Source organism: Bufo gargarizans, chromosome 5 (genome assembly GCF_014858855.1).
Source record: "Bufo gargarizans isolate SCDJY-AF-19 chromosome 5, ASM1485885v1, whole genome shotgun sequence".
NCBI classification, from domain to species: domain Eukaryota; kingdom Metazoa; phylum Chordata; class Amphibia; order Anura; family Bufonidae; genus Bufo; species Bufo gargarizans.
Genome location: NC_058084.1, coordinates 149762591 through 149787818, shown reverse-complemented (window position 1 = coordinate 149787818; position 25228 = coordinate 149762591).

Genomic DNA, 25228 nt, shown 5'->3' with positions numbered 1-25228 from the left:
ACCTAGAAAATATTTTTTCCAATTGTATGTTGTCGGAACCTGGGGTGCATCATATAGTCCGCACTGTCTTATTTTCCGCTTTATAAGTCGTACCTGATGATGAGACGCAAGAGCAAACCCTGGTTTTAGAGGAGGAAAATAAGGGAAAAAAATTTTCAGCAGACCTCATATAAGATCCTCAGATCAGTCCCCCAAATCAGGACCTAACATCAGACCCCTGTCAGACCTCCATTTCAGACCATCATCAGACCTCAGATCAAACTTCCATGCCAGACCCCCATCAGACCTTAGATCAGACCTCCATGCCAGACCCCCATCAGACCTCATATCAGACTTCCATGTCAGACCCCCATCAGACCTCAGATCAGACTTTTGAAATAAATAACTTCACTTACCTCTGCTGGTCCGCCGCTCCTCTCCGGGTCAGGTGGTCTCTGCAGAAGTTGCGCTCCCTTGTGTTCTCCGGACCCGTACTGCATTGTCATAGCGCTTTACTGCCCACTCAATGGACCTAATGCATAGTATTTGCTTTATAAGATGCACGTCCATTTTCTCTCACTTTTGGGTGCAACAAAAGTACATCTTATAAAGCGGAAAAAAAAACAACAATAATAATAAATAAATATATACAGTGGGATGCGAAAGTTTGGGCAACCTTGTTAATCGTCATGATTTTCCTGTATCAATCGTTGGTTGTTACAATAAAAAATGTCAGTTAAATATATCATATAGGAGACAGACTTCAGTGATATTTGAGAAGTGAAATGAAGTTTATTGGATTTACAGAAAGTGTGCTATAATTGTTTAAACAAAATTAGGCAGGTGCTAAAATGTGGGCACTGTTGTCAATTTATTGATTCCAAAACCTTTAGAACTAATTATTGGAACTTAAATTGGCTTGGTAAGCTCAGTGACCCCTGACCTACATACACAGGTGAATCCAATTATGAGAAAGAGTTTTTAAGGGGGTTGAAGGGTTCTATTACAGTCCAAAGCCTATTTTTTATATAAGCTTATATTTCATCATGATCTATACATTAATACACGAACACATGAACACGTAGCGGTCAAAGTTCTTGAAAAACTGCCACTAAGAGGTTTTGCTCACATGTCACATATAGCCTTGGACTCTAATAAACGATAAGATAACTTAAAGGTGTAGCCGGCTAAGACGCCTGTTACTGGTTAACTTAAACATCATGTGATCTTCTACTATATATGTCTAAGAGATCCATAATAAACTCAGAGTGATTTTGAACCACACAAGAAAAGTGTCTTGTCATTATCTCTCTCTCTGACGTCAGATTAAGAATCAAACCAAGCTGAATACTGAAGTCTTGTACCAGGGGTACACATAAGGGGGAACATAAAGAATATTTCCTAATAACTTGGGGGCTCTTCCGGGATTGGGAAGGTCATCCTCCAGGTTTTGGTAAGAAGAGACACCAATTTTTTGTCCACTGGCCATTCCGGGGGCACTGGCCACATCTCGATTCAATTAAGTACATAAGGGACCCTTAGATAGACTTCGATGTACTGTGTCAGGGATACAGTAAGCATAACTCAGGGAGTTTTTGCTTTAGGACTCAGAGAAGTCCAGTAATAAGAAAAGTGCACTTTAGAGGGCTCAGGGAGCCCCGTAAAAGATCTGTTCCGGGAACAGAAAGGACTCAGGGAGTCCAGTAATAAGAAAAGTGCACTTCAGAGGGCTCTGGGAGCCCCGTAAAAGATCTGTTCAGGGAACAGAAGGTATTTCAGCTTGATTTGATTCTTAAAAATATAATTGTAGAAGTTTTGCATGATAAGTTGTTTGATAATTGTAGACGTTTTGCATGATAAGTTGTTTTGTCTAACACAGTTATATAAGGGGAAGTGAGAGGCTGGGTCGTAAGTGTACAGCTGTCGTCCCAAGATTAACATTCTGTTTTGTTTTTTGCTATTACTGTTTTGAATTCTTTTTGTAAGAAAATAAGTTTTGATAATGGGTAGTCAAACATCTAAGACAGAGTACCCTAAACCAGAACAAGGAGAAACATGTAAACAATATGTTGCCCGAGTCAGTCCTACAAAGTATTACCTTGTTAACTCATGGGTAGATAATTTGGCAGGGTGGACAGAGGCAATGGAAGCGGTAGACCCCTTTCCCAGGGAAGGAGACAATAGCATATATCACACGGACATGGTCAAGGATCTATGCTTAGGCGACACTGCCGCCTGAACGTATTTTGAACCTGACCCTTCATGGGATATGGATTATATGCAGAAAGGTGATAGAAGGACATATGATAGAGGTATTTAAACAAAAGTCTTCACTCCCAGTAGCCGTAGCATGTAAGAAAAAACCCTCAGAAAGCATTAATGATTTCTGGAGGAGATTTATGGATTGCTGGAAATTAGAGGCAGGGCTACTGGTTCTCCAGAATGACAGTCTAATTATTTCCACATTTATTAACAATCTGATAGACTAATGCTTATAGTAAAACAGAACGTCTCCACGTGGACTTCAGACAGCATCAGTTAATAGATAAGTATTGTATGTATCTAGTGTGAGCTATAGAGATCCACTTCCCCCGCCTTCACACAAACACATTCTTGAGATAAGAGACGCAAGGCAAAGGAAAAGGGGGGTGGAAGGGGGATTATATAGAGTAAGTGACGATGTGTGCAACACTAAATTGAAACCACATGACATAAGATAATTTGGATTTTAACAAAATTACTGTACTGTATAACATGTATATTGTCTTCTTATAAGAGTTGATTAATCACAGAGTGAAGAACAGAAGATATTGGAAAAAAGTAGTTCACTAGTGACAAACCATTAGCAATTCTTGGTATGGTGTGGATATCTGTTTCCAGGAAAGCTGTGTTTGTCTGTGTTGCAAGTTTTGGAATGTAACAAAGAAATTGTGTGACTAGATTGAAAGATACATGATTCAGTGGTATATGAATAAGTGTGGCTTTGAATTGTAAGTAAAGTTGAAAAATGTATGAAGACTGAGATGTTTTAGCAGAGCTGTGTGTGCAATTCAGTTTTTATGTGTGAGGGCAAGGTTATGAGCGGTTTGTGAAATGAGTACATGAAAAATATGTATGGAATACGGTATTTGTTTTCATATAATATGCGCATTGAGAATTTTATTTTATTTTTTATTTTTCTTGGAAGTTTTTGGTTTTTATTGGTGCCAACAGCATTGATCAAGCTGTACATTTTTTTTTATTGAAGTCAATGAAAAGTTTTTATGGGCCCTTTGTGTGTTTATGTCTGTATTGTAAAATCTGTTTCAATGTTTGCAGTTACGTGTTACATGTTAAATGTTGTGCTTAACATCTGAGCTCTGTTCTTATGGGCAGCTGGGACACTACTGACGGACAAAAGGATGACCGCAGCGTCCGACTAAAAGGGGTGACTAAAGAGTGGGTGGAAAGAGAATCTGAGCCTTCTATGTGAATTAATGGGGTTTTGATAAAACCTTTCAAAACTGACTCACTACCACTCGAGACCATGGACACGGAATACATCACAGATCATGTATTTAGCATTATACTAGATTGCCCAGTCAGCCTGTTAGGGAGAGATTTGTTCATTAAGCTTGACTTGCAGGTATCAGCAAAGAATCAGGGCATAAGAGTACACTCAGGTCTCATCCAATCTCTACACCGGGGCCACTGATTCTTGCAAACATACGGGACCACCCAGAACTTAACAACATTAATCCTGCATTCATAGATTGCACTCTTTACACAGCTACTGTGAAACCAGGTGTTATCTCAGTATATCAGAAACAATACCCGCTGTCAAAAAAAGAGGAACTTGATGGACTTAGGCCGGTGATAAAAGAATTCCTACAAAAAGGGAATCCTGGAAGAGGTGATTTCACCCTACAGCACGCCCGTGAATCCAGTAACAAAGGCAGATGGTACTACCCGCTTTGTACAGGATTTAAGGGCCATCAACAACATCATTGTGCCTATAGCCCCTGTTGTACCTGATGTCACTTAATTATTATCTGCCATTCCAGCAGACGCTGTTTGGTTCAGTGTGATAGATCTGAAAAATGCTTTCTTTTCTATCCCATTTGATAAGATAACCAGACTACTTTTTGCTTTTTCCTTTGACGGACGTCAACTGACCTGGTGTAGACCCCAGGGATATGCTGATTCACCTGTAGTGTACAACATGGTCCTCCAAGCCATGTTAAAACCATGGTACCCCCCCAAGGTTCTGTGCTGTTGCAACATGTCGATGATTTGTTACTGTGTAGCATGTCAGCGGAGGCCAGCATTCAGGATGGTTTATCACTGTTATAATGATTGTCAGGATGTGGTCACAAAGTGACACTTGAGAAAATGCAATGGTGTAAAATGCAGGTTGAATACTTGGGCTTTGTCCTCACAAAAGGTGTAAGGAGAATCAGCGCAGAAAGAGTCCAGTCTAATGCGGGTTTGGTCGCCCCGCACACCAAGAAAGAAATGTTATCTCTCCTTGGTATGATAAACTACTGTAGACAATGGATTCCTGATTGCTCCTACTATGACAATGTTTTGAGGCAAGCCACTCTGGACGAAAATCCAGATTTGATTAAATGGTCTTCTGAAATGTACAATGCATTTGATTATTTGAAATGTGTGCTCATGTCGAGTCCAGGGCTGGGCCTCCCTGACTATAATATGCCCTTCCACATGTTTGCACGCCAAAATTGTAAAACCATGGCGGGTGTACTGACACAAGAACAAGGAGGCAAGTTGCGTCCTTGTGTATTTTTCTCAAAGGTAATGCCCACCCCTGTTCAAGGGATGCCGGCATGTCTGTGTTCTCTTGCAGCCTGTGCTATGATGGTAGAGTTGGCAACTCCTTTCACAATGTGACATTACACCATTTTGCACACCACTCATGATGTTGTAGGCCTACTCAAGGGCATCCACACTCAATACAGCAGGCAGCTGAGCTCATTGCACTCACTAGGGTATGTATTCTACATACTGATAGACCTGTAACCATCTATACTTAGAGTAGGTGCACACATGGAGTAGTGTGGGACCGTGGTATGATTTGGCAGAGGAGAGGATTCACGGCAGCAGATGGTAAGGTCCATGTCTCACAGGGCAATGCGCTGGCAGATAGGGTGGCGAAATGAGTGGCCAAATGCAACCCCACAGGTTTGTGTAACCATTGGGAGAGGCCATGTCTGGCAACTCCAACCCCTGAGATGTTGCAAATACTTACTGATCTTCAGTGGTATGCCAGTGAACAGGAACAGCAAGACTGGTGTTATCCAGTATTGCAGAAAAATCCTAAGATAGAATTAGAATTAGTCTGCAAAGAGGGGAAGTTATGCATTCCCCCAACACAGTGCTTCCATCTTAATAGCACATTTCCAAGGAGTAAGGACATAACAGCATTGAAATCCTTATGGGTAGGCCCTTTCCAACTCCTTGGGCAAGTCACCCCCTAGTGGTACAGGAAGGCGACATAGACCAGATTTGGGAAGACTATGTCACCAAATTGATACAGGTACTTAACAACACTTGAGGGAAAAAGTTGCTTGTAAGTCTCCCTCTTTTCCACAGGAACCCACCCACCCATACAGGGTGGGAGATGAGGTGGTGGTCGAAACACTGAAGAAAGGAAGAGCTCAAGGTGATTTTGCATATGGCCCACCTACTACCGTGGTTGCAGTAACCAGAACAGCCGTGCTGACTGAACACTCTCCAATTTGGATCCACGCCACCCGAGTGAAGCTTGTGAGAACAAGAGAGGAGGCAGGAAACGGAGGCAGACAGCCTTGGCCTTGAAGAAGGACGAGAGGTACTAACGGGGGCAGACAGCCCTGACCTCCAACGAGGCCCAGAGGTACTAACGGAGGCAGACAGCCTTGACCTCGAAGAAGATACAGAAGGGGTACTAACGAAGGCAGACAGCCTTGACCCCCAACGAGATGACGCAGTCGGGAAATTCCTCGAGATGGCTGAAATGTAGTGCCTTGATAATTGCAGTCCCCACCCCAGTAGATGTATGGACGGGGCGCCAACGTTCCCAAGCGAATGACACAGATTTACAGGATCATGATGTTAAATATGGATATGTAAATCCTTATCATGCTCGTTATGACTGTCCTATATATAAGACTCTACAAAGTAATATGATAGAAATAATCACAGGTCTTGTCACAGCGGCAGAAATATGTTATAATGTGATGAGACATTATTGCCTCCCTGCATATAAGCAAAAATGCAGAACAAGAGTAAGCCAAATATTTGTGATAGAGATCTAGGTAACTGTAAAAAGATAAGTATCAGAAAAGAATATGCAATATAATATCACAAAAATAGTACCATCCCTAGATAAACATGTACCTCTACCAGCAGGATGGGTATTGGCCTGTGGAAATACTAGTCACACGTACATACCGGCCAATATTACACAGGGACCCTGTACAATAGCTAGGTTGACATTAGCAATGATACCACTATTCCCAGCAATGCAGACACGACACACGAGAGACACTTCCCTACAGTTACCAGAAAATTGTGACTACAATGTGAATCTCCTCTCTAGAGCAGAACACATGAGTTAAGGGGTATCTTTGATAGGGGTACCAGGGTTGACAATATCAAAACTTGCCTGTTTTATGGCAAAACAGATAGATGTCACTAGTGCAGTTCTGAAAGATATGCTGCTGGATATACAATCATATGAAAAATCTATCTTGCACAATAGGGCAACTATTGACTATTTATTGCTCCAACATGGTGTAGGATGCTCAGCGTTCACAGGGATGTGTTGTTTTAATTTATCTGACCATTCCAGATCAATCCAATCTCATATTCAATCGCTACATGACATAGCCAATAATATTAAGACGGATGTTGATTCATCCTCCTGGTGGGACTGGTTATTGAGCTGGATGCCAGATTTGAGTTGGTTAAGAAAATTATTTGTTAGTATTATAATCATAATTGCCTCCTTGATCATGATATGTTGCTGTATCCAATGTATACCGTCATTAATTAATACATTTACGAGATTTAGGCGAGTCCCAGATACACCACAAGCTGCATATATTCAGATACCTCACGAAAACCCTGGGTCTCCAGAGGATTACCAGCAATATTTACAGAAATATTTTGAAAGGAAAAACAAGAAAGGAACAAAATGAAAAACCCACATTATATATGTAAATGGGTTTTAAAGAAGGGGTTGAAGGGTTCTATTACAGTCCAAAGCCTATTTTTTATATAAGCTTATATTTCATCATGATCTATACATTAATACATGAACACATGAACACGTAGCGGTCAAAGTTCTTGAAAAACTGCCACTAAGAGGTTTTGCTCACATGTCACATATAGCCTTGGACTCTAATAAACGATAAGATAACTTAAAGGTGTAGCCGGCTAAGACGCCTGTTACTGGTTAACTTAAACATCATGTGATGTTCTACTATATATGTCTAAGAGATCCATAATAAACGCAGAGTGATTTTGAGCCACACAAGAAAAGTGTCTTGTCATTATCTCTCTCTCTGACGTCAGATTAAGAATCAAACCAAGCTGAATACTGAAGTCTTGTACCAGGGGTACACATAAGGGGGAACATAAAGAATATTTCCTAACAGGGGTCAATTGTAAGTTTCCCTCCTCTTTTAATTTTCTCTGGAGAGTAGCAACATGGGGGTCTCAAAACAACTCTCAAATGACCCGAAGACAAAGATTGTTCAGGATACAGAAAGCCGTCTCAGAGATTTCAGCTGTCTGTTTCCACAGTTAGGAACATATTGAGGAAATGGAAGACCACAGGCTCAGTTCAAGTTAAGGCTCGAAGTGGCAGACCAAGAAAAATCTCGGATAGACAGAAGCGACTAATGGTGAGAACAGTCAGAGTCAACCCACAGACCAGCACCAAAGACCTACAACATCATCTTGCTGCAGATGGAGTCACTGTGCATCGTTCAACTATTCGGCGCACTTTACACAAGGAGATGCTGTATGCGAGAGTGATGCAGAGGAAGCCTTTTCTCCGCCCACAGCACAAAAAGTGCCGCTTGAGGTGGGCTAAAGCACATTTGGACAAGCCAGCTTCATTTTGGAATAAGGTGCTGTGGACTGATGAAACTAAGATTCAGTTATTTGGCCATAACAAGGGGCGTTATTCATGGAGGAAAAAGAACACAGTATTCCAAGAAAAACACCTGCTACCTACAGTAAAATATGGTGGTGGTTCCATCATGCTGTGGGGCTGTGTGGCCAGTGCAGGGACTGGGAATCTTGTCAAAGTTGAAGGACGCATGGATTCCACTCAGTATCAGCAGATTCTGGAGACCAATGTCCAGGAATCAGTGACAAAGCTGAAGCTGCCCTGGCGCTGGATCTTTCAACAAGACAACGACCCTAAACACTGCTCAAAATCCACTAAGGCATTTATGCAGAGGAACAAGTACAACGTTCTGGAATGGCCATCTCAGTCCCCAGACCTGAATATAATTAAAAATCTGTGGTGTGACTTAAAGAAAGCTGTCCATGCTCGGAAGCCATCAAACCTGAATGAACTAAAGATGTTTTGTAAAGAGGAACAGTCCAAAATACCTTCAACCAGAATCCAGACTCTCATTGGAACCTACAGGAAGCGTTTAGAGGCTGTAATTTCTGCAAAAGGAGGATCTACTAAATATCGATTTCATTTCTTTTTTGTGGTGCCCAAATTTATGCACCTGCCTAATTTTGTTTAAACAATTATAGCACACTTTCTGTAAATCCAATAAACTTCATTTCACTTCTCAAATATCACTGTGTGTGTCTCCAATATGATATATTTAACTGTCATTTTTTATCGTAACAACCAGCGATTTATACAGGAAAATCATGACGATTAACAAGGTTGCCCAAACTTTCGCATCCCACTGTGTATATATATATATATATATATATATATATATATGTGTATATATTCACACACACATAACTCTTTCCTTTACAGTGTCTCAATATTTCACTTTTAAATTAATGCAGAAAAGTTAATTTATAGCTAATTTCCTATTTGTACTATAATCAGTATAGTGGAGATGTCCTTCACCCTTAGGATATGTTTTCAATAGTATAGTCCTGGAAAACAACATTAAACATAAAAATATCTTGATGTGTTCTACAATGCTGTGCATTTCTTTTTTTTACACTAGAGGGCACTCTACTAACAGTGAATATACACAAGAAAACTGTTGTCAGCTCTGACTGTCATTTATACTATTTCTTGTTTTGGTGACATTATTTGCAGAGACTTGCCAAATATTCTTTTTGGTAGGACTCTCTCCTCATGATTCAATTAGTATTAGTGTGTAATGTTCACACAGACCCTGTCAGCGACGAATAATGGGCTGTGGTACCCACTTGTAAGGTGAAAGCATCACCCACCTTAAAGTTAAACATTATTTAGTGATGATCTCGATGCTCGGCACATGGCGGTACTTGGCCAAGTACCGCATGTGCTCAAGCGCCATGCTCTAGTCTCTTCCCCGCACGTTTCTTGGCTGCAACGCAGCCAATAAACATGCAGGTAAGTGCTGTCCTCACTGTAATGCCAGTAGCCATGTTGGCTGATGGAATAACAGTGATTGGCTGGCCAGAACGCGTCATCGGGTGCTATATAGAACTAGAAGACGCATATTCGGCTCATTTGTAGTCAGGGAGAGCTGAGCATAGTAAGGGACAGAGAGTGTAGGGATTGTAATTGAATATTTTTTTGGTGCCAAAACGTTTTAGAGACCCAAAAGTCCTTGTAAGGACTATTGTGTGTGACAGCAGCAATATATATTTTTAGCGCATCCTGCGCAATATACTGTGTAATAGGCCACTGCGGACAGTTAAATTATTCGTGCCACATCTCCTGTGTAAAGTGTGCGCATCCCTAAAATATCAGTGACATCGAGTGCACCTTTTTCCCTAGACGTTGTCCGCTACGGAGAGTTAAATTATCTGCGCCAGATCCCCTGTTTAAAGCGTGCGCATCCCTAAAATATCAGTGACATCCAGTGTACTTTTTTCCGTAGACGGTGTCCGCTACGGAGAGTTAAATTATCTGCGCCAGATCCCCTGTTTAAAGTGTGCGCATCCCTAAAATATCAGTGAAATTCAGTGTACTTTTTCCGTAGACGATGTCCACTGCGGACAGTTAAATTATTCGGGCCACATCTCCTGTGAAAAGTGTGCACACCACTAAAATATCAGTGACATCCAGTGTACTTTTTCCGTAGGCGGTGTCCGCTGCGAACAGTGAGATTAGCTGTGCCACATCTCCTGTGTAAAGTGTGCGCATCGCTTAAATATCAGTGACATCCAGTGTACTTTTTCTGTAGACGGTGTCCGCTGCGGACAGTAAAATTATCCGTTCCACATCTCTTGTGTAAAGTTAGCGCATCCAAAAAATATCTGTAACATCCAGCGTACTTTTTCAATAGACGTGTCCGCTGCGGACAGTGAGATTAGCTGGGCCATATCTCCTGTGTAAAGTGTGCGCATCCCTAAAATATCCCTGTAAGTATTACCTCAGGCCTTAATAAGAACATAACGATTTTGCCATAGACCGCAATAGTAGATTATTGTAGTCTATGGTATAAATTATATAATGTTTGAGTGTTCTAATTCCCTAGGGGGCTAAAAATAAAACTAAAAAAATAAAAGCAAGTTTTTAAAATTATAAAAAAAGCAACTCCTTCTAAAAAAATTAGCATATTGTGATAAAGTTCATTATTTTCTGTAATGTACTGATAAACATTAGACTTTCATATATTTTAGATTCATTACACACAACTGAAGTAGTTCAAGCCTTTTATTGTTTTAATATTGATGATTTTGGCATACAGCTCATGAAAACCCCATATTCCTATCTAAAAAAATTAGCATATCATGAAAAGGTTCTCTAAACGAGCTATTAACCTAATCATCTGAATCAACTAATTAACTCTAAACACCTGCAAAAGATTCCTGAGGCTTTTAAAAACTCCCAGCCTGGTTCATTACTCAAAACCGCAATCATGGGTAAGACTGCCGACCTGACTGCTGTCCAGAAGGCCATCATTGACATCCTCAAGCAAGAAGGTAAGACACAGAAAGAAATTTCTGAACGAATAGGCTGTTCCCAAAGTGCTGTATCAAGGCACCTCAGTGGAAAGTCTGTGGGAAGGAAAAAGTGTGTCAGAAAACGCTGCACAACGAGAAGAGGTGACCGGACCCTGAGGAAGATTGTGGAGAAGGACCGATTCCAGACCTTGGGGGACCTGCGGAAGCAGTGGACTGAGTCTGGAGTAGAAACATCCAGAGCCACCGTGTACAGGCGCGTGCAGGAAATGGGCGACAGGTGCCGCATTCCCCAGGTCAAGCCACTTTTGAACCAGAAACAGCGACAGAAGCGCCTGACCTGGGCTACAGAGAAGCAGCACTGGACTGTTGCTCAGTGGTCCAAAGTACTTTTTTCAGATGAAAGCAAATTTTGCATGTCATTTGGAAATCAAGGTGCTAGAGTCTGGAGCAGTGGCGTAACTACCGGGGAAGCAGGGGAAGCAGCTGCTTCGGGGCCCGGGCTGCCAAGGGGGCCCGGCGCCCCAAGCAGCGTGTGTGACAGTTTATTTTCAAGTTAGATAAATATCGTGTTCAGGGCCCCTTCACAGCCGCTAGAGTGATCTAATTTTACTGTCTGCTAAAAGTCTCCTGGTCTGGGATTCGAACCCACAACCTCCAATCTATAAGTGAATCAGTGGCAAAGCATTTACCCTCACAGCCATAAAGGCTGCATTACAACTGACTGTAAAAAAAAAAAAATACATCTATACACATGACAGCTGCCCAAACACACCTAGCACTGCTATATCTGTATATGACAGCTGTCCCTGCACATTCAGCTCTGCTACATCTCTATATATGAACAGCTGCCATGTGTATAGATGTACACTTAGCCAGCTATAACAGTAGAAGTCTCATATTTTTTCACTCAGCCTCAAGGCAGCTCTTATGGTCTAGTGGATAGCTGCTCTGCCTCTGAAGCAGAAGGTCCTGGGTTCAAATCCCAGCAGACTCTTTTCTGAAATACAAGCACTGACTCCATATAAGGGCATACAGGGCGGGACAGAATACAAGGCGGGACACAGGAAGAGGCTGCATCGCATCGCTGACATGGAGGTAAGTAGAAGTGTTTATTATTTTTTTTTTAATACCCGACTGTTACTGCCATGGGGGAGCGGAAGGCACCTGATACTGGCACATGGGGGGAGGGGGGTTGGCACCTGATACTGGCACCTGGGGGGGGGGGGGTTGGCACCTGATACTGGCACATGGGAGTGGGGTTGGCACCTGATACTGGCATGGGGGGGGGGGAGAGAGGCACCTGATACTGGCATTGGGGGGGGAGGGAGAGAGGCACTTGATACTGGCACTTTTTTTGTGGTGGTGGTGGGGGGGGGGGGGGGAGATGGCACTATGATACTGGGACATAGGGGGGGGGGGAGGCACCTGATACTGGCACCTGGAGGGGAGAGGGGGGGGTTGGCACTTGATACTGGCACATGGGGGGGGGGGCACCTGATACTGGCACATAGGGAGGGGGGAGGGAGAGAGGCACTTGATATTGGCACTTTTTAGTGGGGGGGGGGGAGATGGCACTATGATACTGGGACATGGGGAGGAGAGAGGCACTTGATACTGGCACATGGGGGGTGGGAAGGAGAGAGGCACTTGATACTGGCACATGGGGGGAGATGGCACTATGATACTGGGACATGTGGGGGGGGAGAGGCACTTGATACTGGCACATGATAGGGGCACTTACTGGCACATTATTGGGGGGCATTATGGGGGACACTAGGCCGGCAGCCTATCAGAGGCCGGACACTGAGCGGCATCTACTGGGGCACTATATATGGGGCATTTTATACTGGTACATTTTGGGGGGGCACTAGCAGGAAGGGGGGAGAGGAGCACTATGGGGGAAGTTACTGGGGGCACTATATAGGGGTATTTTATACTGGCACATTTTTTGGGGCACTATGGGGACATTAGCTCAACTGGGGGCATTACAAGGGGGTATTTTTTGCACTGTCACATTATAAGGAGAATTATTACTACTGGGGGGGGGGGGGGGGGCATTATGGTGGGTTTTATTACTGCCCCATGGTATGACCCCCTAGTAGCGGCACCAGCCTCTCCCTGCTCTGCTATCCCTCTGCCCCTTCTCCAAATCCTTATTATAAAATCTTTCTCATTAGGATAAAACACAACATCAGCTCCGCCGAGCCCCCGGCCAAAGTGTGGAAGTGGTGTCCGAGATCCCCAAGGACCAAGCCATGTAACTGTAAGTGTTCATGTGGAGTATGTTTATGTTATACACATATAGCCTACACTGTGCCACACAATATACAGTATACCGCTACACTGTGCCACACAATATACAGTATACCTCTATACTGTGCCTCACAATGTACAGTATACCGCTACACTGTGCCCCACAATATACAGTATACCGCTACACTGTGCCACACAATATACAGTATACCTCTACACTGTGCCTCACAATATACCGCTACACTGTGCCACACAATATACAGTATACCGCTACACTGTGCCTCACAATATACCTCAACACTGTGCCACACAATATACAGTATACCGCTACACTGTGCCTCACAATATACCTCTACACTGTGCCACACAATATACAGTATACCGCTACACTGTGCCACACAATATACAGTATACCTCTATACTGTGCCACACAATATACAGTATACCGCTACACTGTGCCACACAATATACAGTATACCTCTATACTGTGCCACACAATATACAGTATACCGCTACACTGTGCCACACAATATACAGTATACCGCTACACTGTGCCACACAATATATAGTATACCTCTACACTGTGCCACACAATATACAGTATACCGCTACACTGTGCCAAAGGAGTGGGGTTTACACAGGAGGAGGGAGGTGCGAAGCGCGCTGAGGGGGGCCCTTACAAATATTTGCTGTGGGGCCCAGTCACTTCTAGTTACGCCCCTGGTCTGGAGGAAGACTGGGGAGAGGGAAATGCCAAAATACCTGAAGTCCAGTGTCAAGTACCCACAGTCAGTGATGGTCTGGGGTGCCATGTCAGCTGCTGGTGTTGGTCCACTGTGTTTTATAAAGGGCAGGGTCAATGCAGCTAGCTATCAGGAGATTTTGGAGCACTTCATGCTTCCATCTGCTGAAAAGCTTTATGGAGATGAAGATTTCATTTTTCAGCACGACCTGGCACCTGCTCACAGTGCCAAAACCACTGGTAAATGGTTTACTGACCATGGTATTACTGTGCTCAATTGGCCTGCCAACTCTCCTGACCTGAACCCCATAGAGAATCTGTGGGATATTGGGAAGAGAAAGTTGAGAGACGCAAGACCCAACACTCTGGATGAGCTTAAGGCCGCTATCGAAGCATCCTGGGCCTCCATAACACCTCAGCAGTGCCACAGGCTGATTGCCTCCATGCCACGCCGCATTGAAGCAGTCATTTCTGCAAAAGGAATCCCGACCAAGTATTGAGTGCATAACTGAACATAATTATTTGAAGGTTGACTTTTTTTGTATTAAAAACACTTTTCTTTTATTGGTCGGATGAAATATGCTAATTTTATTAGATAGGAATTTTGGGTTTTCATGATCTGTATGCCAAAATCCTCAATATTAAAACAATAAAAGGCTTGAACTACTTCAGTTGTGTGTAATGAATCTAAAATATATGAAAGTCTAATGTTTATCGCATACATTACAGAAAATAATGAACTTTATCACAATATGCTAATTTTTGTAGAAGGACCTGTATATATAGTGTAAGAAAGTACAAGGAATCATCGTGGATGATAGGTACGTGTCACAGAGGTTCCTGGCCTCGGTGGAGTAAGAGACGGTTTTTATGCGTCAGCAGGAGTTGCTGTTTGACACCGTAATACCTAGTATGGCTGTATAGCTGATCCAGGATGGCTCTTACTGGGAGTAGTCAAAGTGCTGGGTAGGTGACTACTCCCCATGTTCCAGGCCGGGTTTTGCCAGGCCTAAAAAACAGCCAGCACTGCCAGGTGTGGAGGATTACCTCAGTCTGACAATGGGGTTTAGGAGATGTGTGTGCTGGGATCTGAGGCTTGTGCCGTGCTGGAGGACTGAGACACATCTGTAAGGGAAATGGGCCTCAAAAAAGCCTGCTATGGACTGCTGGAGGCAGAACTGCTAACAAGGTCATTTTTGCTATGTGGACTTTCCATTGTTTGTGACCTAACACCAAGACTGCAAAGTGACATTTTGTTTTTGCTTTATATGTGAATAAACACGGAAGTTTGATTTAAGAACTGGTAATTTGTATTGCGTCCGCACACCCTATCTACCAGAGCGAATCCCCACAATAGGAAAGGAAAACTGACGAGTTTGCAGTAAATTCAGTTCAGCAGTTAAATTCTTAGACTATGTTCTTATCTATTGTTCCTGTCAAAACAATGGGCACTGCAGGGTAATCCAACAGTTTCCATGATAAGCCAGTGGAGACCATTGGTCACTGCTGAGACCATCTTGAGATGGATCCAGCACTGCGTCATGGTTTCGGTTTATCATGGAAATCAGACGTGAATAGAGCATTAGTGCGCCTTCATCTTCTCCTGACAGAAGACATCAGGGAACTGTCAGTCCATGTAGTCACTAGAATTAATAACCAATCTGTGCTCAACTTTTCATTAATGAGGATTCAAGATCAAAGGAAGATGAAAGAAACCTAAGGATAGCAAACGGTAATCAGAAGAAATAGTTTATCAAGCTGCCAGAGCCAGACATATGTGGTAGACTGTCGGAAGGATATAGGTCGGGAAATAGAGTGGGTGATCAGCCTAGACAAAAGAGGCAAAGTTCAAGAGAGGCAAAGCTATCAGGAAGAAATGACAAGGAGACTAGACTAAAAGGTTAATGGACCAGACATATAAATTCAATAAAGGGTGAAATGGGTTTACAGTCTCAAATTTTCCACACAGAAGCAGCTTTTTCATTTTAGAGACTTCCCTGTGATACCACTGGCACGTATCAGTCAAAAATCCTTTTATTGTTTCAAGGAAAGAGGAAAATGCTACGGCCGGTCATATTTGTACAGTACAAAAAAAATCCACTAAAATAAGATATAATGTGTATTGGGAGAACCAAGTCTCCCAATGGCAGAGCTGAGGTATTTAAATCACAGAAATAGAAAATGTATTTTTAGTTATAAAAAACATAAAATGAGAGACAATGGAAATCTGATGGAAGGAGTGTAGCACAACTACAAATCTACCAAGCCACGTTCTTCCACCTAAATTGACAGTCCAGGCAAGGAAAGCAATTATTGGAGAAGCAACCAAGAGGCCCAAGGTCACTGTGGAGGAGCTGCAGAGATACAGAGCTTAGGTGGTAGAATCTGTCCCCAGGACAACTATTAGTCGTGTACTCCACAAATGTGGTCATTATACAGTAGAAGAGTGGCAAGAAGAAAGACATTAAAGCAAGCCATAAGAAGTTTGCCACAAGCCATGTAGCGGACCGAGCAAACATGTGGAAGAAGGTGCTCTGGTCAGATGAGGCCAAAGTAGAATTTTTTAGCCTAAATGCAAAATGCTATGTGTGGCGGAAAACTAACACTGCACATCACCCTGAACATACAATCCCCACCATGAAACATGTTGGTGGCAGCATTATGCTGTGGAGATGCTTTTCGTCAGCAGGGGCAGCGAAGCTGGTTAGATTTATGGGAATATGGATAGAACTGAATGCAGGGCAATTTTGTAGGAAAAACTGGTAGATGCTGCAAAAGACTTGAGACTGGGGTGAAGGTTCACCTTTCAGCAGGATAAAAACCCTAAACATACAGCTAGAGCTACAATGGAATTGTTTAGATTAAAGCATACTCATGTATTAGAAAGGCCCAGTCAAAGTCCAGACATAAATCCCATTGAGAATCTGTGGCAAGACTTGAAAATTGCTGTTCACAGACACTCTCTATCCAATCTGACTGAGATTGAGCTATTTTACAAAGAATAATTGGCAACATTTTCAGCCTCTAGATGTGCAAAGCTGGTAGAGACATACCCTCAAAGACTTGCAGCTGTAAATGCAGCAAAAGGTGGTCCCACAAAGTATTTATTCAGGGGGGCTCCATTGACTTGAATAGGTCCACGATCCACAACATACGGCAAAAGATGGGACATGTCCTATCTTTTGCAGTGCAGAGGCATGGACCCGAAAGCCCATTGAAGGGCTTCCATGTGTTTCTGTGGGCTTTCGATAAATGCCCCTGCACAGCAAAAGATAGGACATGTCCTATCTTTTGTCATATATTGCGGATTGTGGATCCATTCAAATCAATGGGTCCGCACCTCAGCACGGAGTTCATACGGTTGGTGCCTGTGTATCACAGACCCGATGTTTGCGGTCCACAACACACCACAGCAGCCATACAGTCATTCATCTGAATGGGGCCTAAAGGACAGATATGACTTCTTTTTTGAATTCACTCCTGCTTTTTTTTTAATGTAATATCTTTTTGTTGAATATTCAATGAACATAAAATTAGACAAGTAAACATATCACATATTATAAAGGGTACACCCACTGTAGGCAATTGGACAATCTTGACTAAAGAGAAGATGTTTTTAACTATACAGCAATTCAAGAATAAGTGCTTTTTTTTTTTTACAATACCGTGTTTCCACGAAATTAAGCCCTACCCCGAAAATAAGACCTAGCCCTATTTTGCCGGGTTTTGAGAGTAGGGCTTAAATATAAGCCCTACACAAAATATTCAGCCCTAGATAAATTTTATATTTATGGAAGTGTGGGTGATTCAGCAGCTCAGGAGTGCTCACTAATGGCTCCTGAGCTGCAGGACCTTGGCGCCACAAATCTCCGCTCTCCCAGCTGATCGTAGACGGAGGCGGGCAGGAGTTACAGCAGCGCAGGCTGCCAGCACTTTGCCTTCAGTGAAGCCGCTAGCCCGCGCATAGATCGCCGCTGACGGCTTCACTAAATGCTAAATTATGCCGGCAGCCGCACTTTCATCTACCGTACGGGTACATCGCTGGGTGGGCTGGACAGCTTCTCTACCCTGTTCTGTTGCCAGCCCGCACGTTCTAACAATGAGGCAGCAGGAGGATGTCCTTCTCCTTTCTGCTGCCTGGAGCTGGAGGTGCTGATTGGTGGTGAGCGTGTCCTACGCCCTCCCTCGCCTCCACCAATCAGCACCCTGTCATCTCTCACGCCGGATCTCCCTGTTTTTTTGTTCAAGCATAAACGTGTGATTGTTGTTCATGGAGCCAAAATAAGCCCTACCCCGATAATAAGCCCTAACTTTTTTCAGAGAAAAAAATAATATAAGACCCTGTCTTATTTTCAGAGAAACACAGTAGCAGTGATACATGTCTGACCCCCCAAACTTGGGAAGGAAAAAGCATGCAGTCTCTAGGTCCAGGTCAGTTGCTGTTGTTCCTAGATAAGTATATATCACAACTGTCCATTTTGAGCAGATAAAGCTAGTGATTCACATAAACTAAGTAAATGAGAAGCAAACATATAAAAGAAAAGAAAAGAATTAGACTCAAAAGAAAACTCTGAGTCCACAACCCGCGACAGGACCCCCAGTCACTTCCATTAGTTTGAAGGCAACATATGCCCATACTAATATTTATATTTATATTCCTTATGTAGGCCAAATTTATATCATAAAGTAAGAGAAAGAAACAGGAAAAAAGAAAGAAAAAGTCCCTACAATGTATCTCAATCATCCCTCAACATTGCATTCATCCATGGCTGACAAATCTTTAGGTATAGTTGTTTGTTGTTATTTTCCCAGCTTGCAAGCTCCTCTAGTCTATTAATTTGCTGTACTTTGTTCTTCCAGAGGTCTATAGTTGGGGGTAGGGGATCTCTCCATTTCGTAGGGATGAGGAGTTTAGCTGCAGCTAGCATATGCGTAGGACGATTCACTTTTAATGGTGTGAATGGTGAGTAAGGCAGCCATAGAAGAACCGATTCCAGGGTTAGTGATATATTCAAAGAACATATATTATTTATAGCTTTCTCCACATCCTTCCAAAACTGTATTATCAATGGGCAGGTCCACCATATGTGTAACATAGTATCTTTTTGTTTCCCACACCTCCAACACCAGTCATTGGGTGAGAAACCTAGCGGGAATAGAAAATCTGGTGTTTTATACCATCTCGTGATAACCTTAAAAGAGATTTCTTGGAGTCATACATCTAGAAAGCCACAGGCATGTGCAAGAATATACTCAGTGTCTTCTTTCGGAAATGTCTTACCCAATTCTTTCTCCCATTGCAAAATATAGTAAGGCTTGGAAGGTGCTTGGTTTTCTAGCAAATTCTTGTATATTAGGGAGACTAGTTTCTTTGGAGGTGTGGGAAACAATGTTAGGTTTTCCAACCACGACACACCTCACCTTACGGCAAGTTTGTGTGTAATCTAAATTGAAAGATTAAATGTATTACATAACTCCCATAGGGATGGAAAGGTCTTGTTACTAAGTTAGTAGGCAATCCTTGTTTCTTTCAATTTAAGCCACCAACTTCCCTCCGGATTCCATCTGTGATCTAGAAAACTAGGAAGAACTGTCAAAGGGTCCAGTTTAGAAAGACCTTTGGTAGATTGAGGTAGGAGGGAGGTGAAACGGCAGACTTTTATCATTCCCTTGGTCATATCATTTATCTCTATGTTAGATTCTACAGGCAATACATTTAACCATAAACAGCTGTGTCAATGGGGACCCATCAAGTACATTTCAATATCTAGGTAAGGTGTAATCAAGCTGTTATTCGCTAATAGTGCCCACCTAGCAAGTTGTATGGATCTATAATATAATGTTACATCGGGTATAGAGATACCACCCTTTTTCTTCTTTTGTGTCAGGTAATAGTAGGCCAATCTTGGTCTTTTACTCCTCCACAAAAAGGTAGTAAACATTTTTCTAAAATTAATTTAAAAATGTGTTATGTATTTTTATTGGGAGAGACTGCAAGATATATAAAATCTGGGGAAGAGTAGGTTTTCCCTTCCAAACCAAGAGACAAAAGGAATCTTTAGAGAGCTTAGGTACGTCTTGATTTTTTGAAGGAGCAGTTTATAGTTTAAGTTAAAAAGATGTGAGAGATTGGATGGTAGCATGAGTCCTAAGTACTTAATGGCAGATGGAGGTAATTTAAATACAGATGAGGTTTTCAGGTTGGCGAGAGATTTAGGGTCAACTGATATGTTCAAGGCTTTAGATTTTTTAGAGTAATTCATTTTGAAGTTAGATACTTTGCCATATGTGTCAAAGATCTGCAATATTTTTGGAAAGGACTGGATTAGAAACCATCAGCAATAAATCATCCGCAAAGCCTGTGGTTTTGTGCGTGAAGTGACCGAGGGTGGGTCATTTAATCTGTTCTGTTTGTCGTATTTTGAGCAGAAGGTTTTCCATACATAGGATAAAGAGTGACAGGGATAATGGGCAGCCCTGACGTGTTCCGTTTGTGATTTGGAATGGGTCAGAAAGTGTTCCATTTATCAATACTTGGGCGGACGGTTGAGAATATAAAGAAAAAATTGCTTCTATAAATTGTGGGGGAAAGTCAAATTTCTTTAACGTCTCCCTCATGAACTCCCACTTCACCCTGTCGAACACCTTCTCGGCTTCTGTACCTAGAAGGAAAAGTGGCAATTTCTTATATTTTGCTGGATATATTGCATGTATTACTCTCTAAACATTTAGATTCCCCTCCCTCCCTGGCACAAACCCAACTTGTTCAAGATCTATCAATGCAGATAGAAATGGGTCTATCCGGTGGGCAAGAAGTTTTGATCACCATTTAAGAAATTATATTAACATTAGTGGGTAGCTTATTTAAGTTAAAACGTAACATTTAATGTGATGTTTAAATAAAATAATAGGCCCTTAAGTATTGAACACAAGATTATTGTAGCCACTGGTCACACTATTCTCCTAATAGATGGCGGAGGTGGGAGAGGACCGTATGTAGGGACAGCAATAAATGTTGACAGACAGGATGAAGGGTACTTTGATGGAAAGATACAGTGCTGGGACGAGGCCCTAAGTAGCCCTTTCAATCTATATTGATAGACCTGGCTGCTAGTCTGACCCTATTGTCACCCTCCCTAAGTGTGGACTGCCCAGCTTCGCCCAAAAGACAGAATACAGTCCTATTAGTAAAAGGCCAGATGGGTTACAAAGGGGACATAAAGACTGGTTTGATATGTGCAATGAGTGTGGTCCAATAAAGATACCTTATTGATGTGGGGCATCCATGGCACAGTACTCAACTTAGTCCATGCACATATCCATCAAATTAGGTGTATATGTGACTGTATATATATATATATATATATTCTCGTCCTGGTGAACAAAGTGGCGTGTTCTGGACGACATAAATATAAACACATATACACCATCAAAAAAGTTTAGAGTGTCCCGACGCGTTTCCTCAATGATATCTGATTCATCAGGGGACAGGGAAAAAACAAGAACACAAAAGTTACAGGAGTTCCCTTAAGTTAAAGGTATATATCTCCAGTCACAAGGGTGGAATCACAGGGCATATATTATAAAATGTGCAGGCAAGTCAAAAAGAGCATAATATTGGCTCTAAAGACCAGTAATTTAGTTAGCCTTTTGGTCACACAATGTGGGATGATGTCAAGTTGAACAGATGTTTAAGTGTGCATAACTAAATTGCATCAGAGCTGTTGTTCATGTACACATATCAAATAACCCGGACCAATACCCGGGAAAAATCCCATTCATTAAATGCCCTAGTGAAGCTCAAGTCCAACAGTAATAGTGTTGCAACCAAGATTCAGGTTACAAAATGTATCATAGTGATTCACAAATGTCTACATATTACACATTGCAGCAGACCTCCCAATGCTAATAATAACGCTGGAGATTAGCGAGGTCTCTGCAGTGTCATGGATTCAAAGGTGCTGGATCCCTTTAGTGTGCAGGTATCACAGATCTATCAACTTATCTGTCCAGTCCTAGATGTCGACTGTTTCCAGACAGCGATGGGCGGAGAGTGCTCCCCGGCGTCCCGCGTGTGGCAATGGCAATAGCGCAATGTTCGCGGGTCAATTAAATAGCCATGCGGTGCCGCCCCCATCGCACACCCTTTCACCGTCACGCCGCGTCATCATCACGTCATGTGTCAGCTGTCTAGAGCTCACGTCACATGACCGATCTTCTTTCTAAGACGCATAGTATAGAGTCTTGTTTACCGTTGCCAGGAGACCCTCGGAGCCTACCGCCCTCACAGGAGCGCCGTAATCCGATCAAATCAGTTCACCTCGCAACAAGCCGTGTCCACCTGGTATGTGTCAAACGGCAAAGCGTTCTCTATTGCGCGTACATGAAGCGGATGCCTAGCAATGCAGGGTAGAGTCAAAGGGCAAATTTGCTGATCCCCTGCTAGCACTAGAATTCAAATAATAAACCAGAGGCCTGCCTGGTTCTGCAGTTATCCCCATGGAAAATTGGAGTTTATAAGGAGAATTCCTAGATATAACTGGCGTCGATATGCACATGCTCAAATCGGCCTTTAGGTTAATAATTTTATTCAAGTGACATCTTACAGAGATTTTATGTGGGGCAAGAAAGTATTTTGCTCCATAACACTGTAGATGTCATCTCGGGTGGTGACTGGGATCGGTCCCCAATTAGGGGGAGGGAAGGGGAGCTCAAGAGACACTTTAGGACTCTATATAGCAGCTAAATGATAGCTGCTCATTCAGGCCCAAAGGGGTCACAGTTTGGAGATGGAAGATCCACCATGTCTCTCTTTGCAAAATTCTCTGATCCCAGTCACCTCCCCTTTTTGGCCTTGCAACAGCCTCAATTCCCATAAATCTCAAGTCCGACGCATCTCCACCATGCACCGAGTTGACATGTTTTGCCAGGGGTGTGTCTCTGTCATTCCTAACGTCACCCAGGTGCTCCCCCACCCGTCGTCGTAGTTCACGGGTAGTTTTCCCTACATATTCTAGGCCGCATATACAGTTGACCCTGTATATAACTCCCTTCGTGCGGCAACTGATGAATTGTTTAATTTGGTAGGTTTTGCCCGTGACGTTAGCACAGAAAGACCGTCCCTGTACAATATGTCGGCATGCTACACAGCCACTACAACGAAAACAACCGATCGGGCGTTGGAGCCATGTCCCTTTTTGATCACGTGTCTCGCTGTAGTGGCTGTGCACCAGGCGGTCCCTTAGGCTCAGACCCCTACGGTAAGTGATCTGTACTCTCTCGGGCACCACCTCCTTAATGTCTGGGTCAATGAGAAGAACATCCCAGTGTTTTTTTAGGATCCGTTTGACTTCTTCCGAGGCGTCATCAAATGTGCCTATAAGGCGTATCTGACCACTCTCGTTTTTTTTTGGTTTAGGATAGAGTAGATCATCCCTCTTACTTTCACGTGCCCTCTTGAAGGCCGACCTCAAGACTGTATCAGGATAGCCCCTTTCCCGAAAGCGACCTCTCAAATCATCCGCCTGTTGTTTAAAGGCCTCCCAAGTGGAGCAGTTCCTTCTAATTCGCAGGTACTGCCCCACTGGGATACCCCTTTTTAAGGGGAGGGGATGGTGGCTCGTCCAGTGTAGAAGTGCATTCGTGGAAGTGGGCTTCCTGAAAATGTCAGTTTGTATCTCATCGTCCTTACCCCTTGAGATTAGAATGTCAAGGAAGGGCAAGTGATTCTTTTCAAAGACTGAGGTGAATCTCATGTTGATACAGTTGATATTCAATTCCTTAACGAAATCATAGAAGTCTTTTTCTTCCCCCTTCCAAACAACAAAGACATCGTCGATAAATCTAGCCCATGTAATGATACATGGGGCATGTCTGCTGGGTACATCGCTGAAGACCAGTGTCCTCTCCCACCAGCCCAGGAACAAGTTGGCATACGACGGGGCACAAGAGCTCCCCATCGCTGTGCCCCTGAGCTGGTGGTAGAGGACCCCGTCAAAGAGGAAATAATTTCTTGTGAGGACAAAATTAAGTAGCTGCAAGGCAAAAACATTGTGGGGGTAAAACTGTTGTCCTCTAGTCGAAAGGAACGACTCCACTGCCCTCATGCCCAAGTCATGGGGTATGGAGGAGTAGAGAGCCTCCACATCAATTGATGCCAAGGAGGCTCCCTCCTCCAACGTTATCCCCTCCAAACGACCGAGAAGGTCGCTGGTATCCCTCAGGTACGAGGGCAGTGTTTTAACAAAGGGCGCTAAAACTTGGTCCAGATAGATCCCCAGGTTTTGGGTCAAGCTGTTAACACCCGAAACAATAGGGCGTCCTTTTACAGGGGAGCCACCCTTATGAACTTTTGGTAAGCTATAAAAGGTGGCTATAGTAGGGTGCTTTTTGTATAGATAGTCAAATTCCTCCCCTGAAATGAGATTTTCCGTTTTAGCTTGTCGCAATATTTCAATAAGATCCCTTTGGTATTTCGCTGTAGGCTCTCCACTCAATCTCTCATAGGTGTCCTTATCGTTAAGCAAAGTCTGGCACATGTTTTTATAGTCAGTGGTTTCCATCAGAACTATATTCCCCCCTTTATCCGAGGGTTTAATTGTTAGATTATGCTTTTTCTCTAGTTCTAACAATGCTTTATGTTCATTTTTGCTACAGTTAAAGCCACCGTGTTGAGGGATGAGACTAGATAGATCCCGACAGACCTGATTGACAAAAACATCAATGCAGGTGGGGTCCCCCATGGGAGGCATTTTGACGCTCTTATTTTTGAGCGATGTGAAGGGGCCCCTTCCTTCCTGTGGGGTACTGTCGCTCAGGCTGTACAGTAGGCGGACATCTTGTAGGATATCTAATGGGACACCCATCTCCTTGCTTTCTCGCTTCGCCACTAGCGCAAAGTGTTTCCTCCACCTAAGTTTCCTAGCAAAGAGGTGGATGTCCCGAATCCAATTGAAGAGGTTAAAACTAGAGGTGGGGACAAAGGACAGGCCTTTACTTAACAGGCACATTTCTGTTTCTTGAAGTTGTTGGGTCGAGAGGTTAATTATTTGGTTACGTTGCCCGTCGGTCTGTTGTTCTGAGGTGGTGATTTTTGAAACCGATTGCGTAGGGGGTATGGTATATCTAAAAAATCTGACCCCCCTCTCTCCTGTCACCATT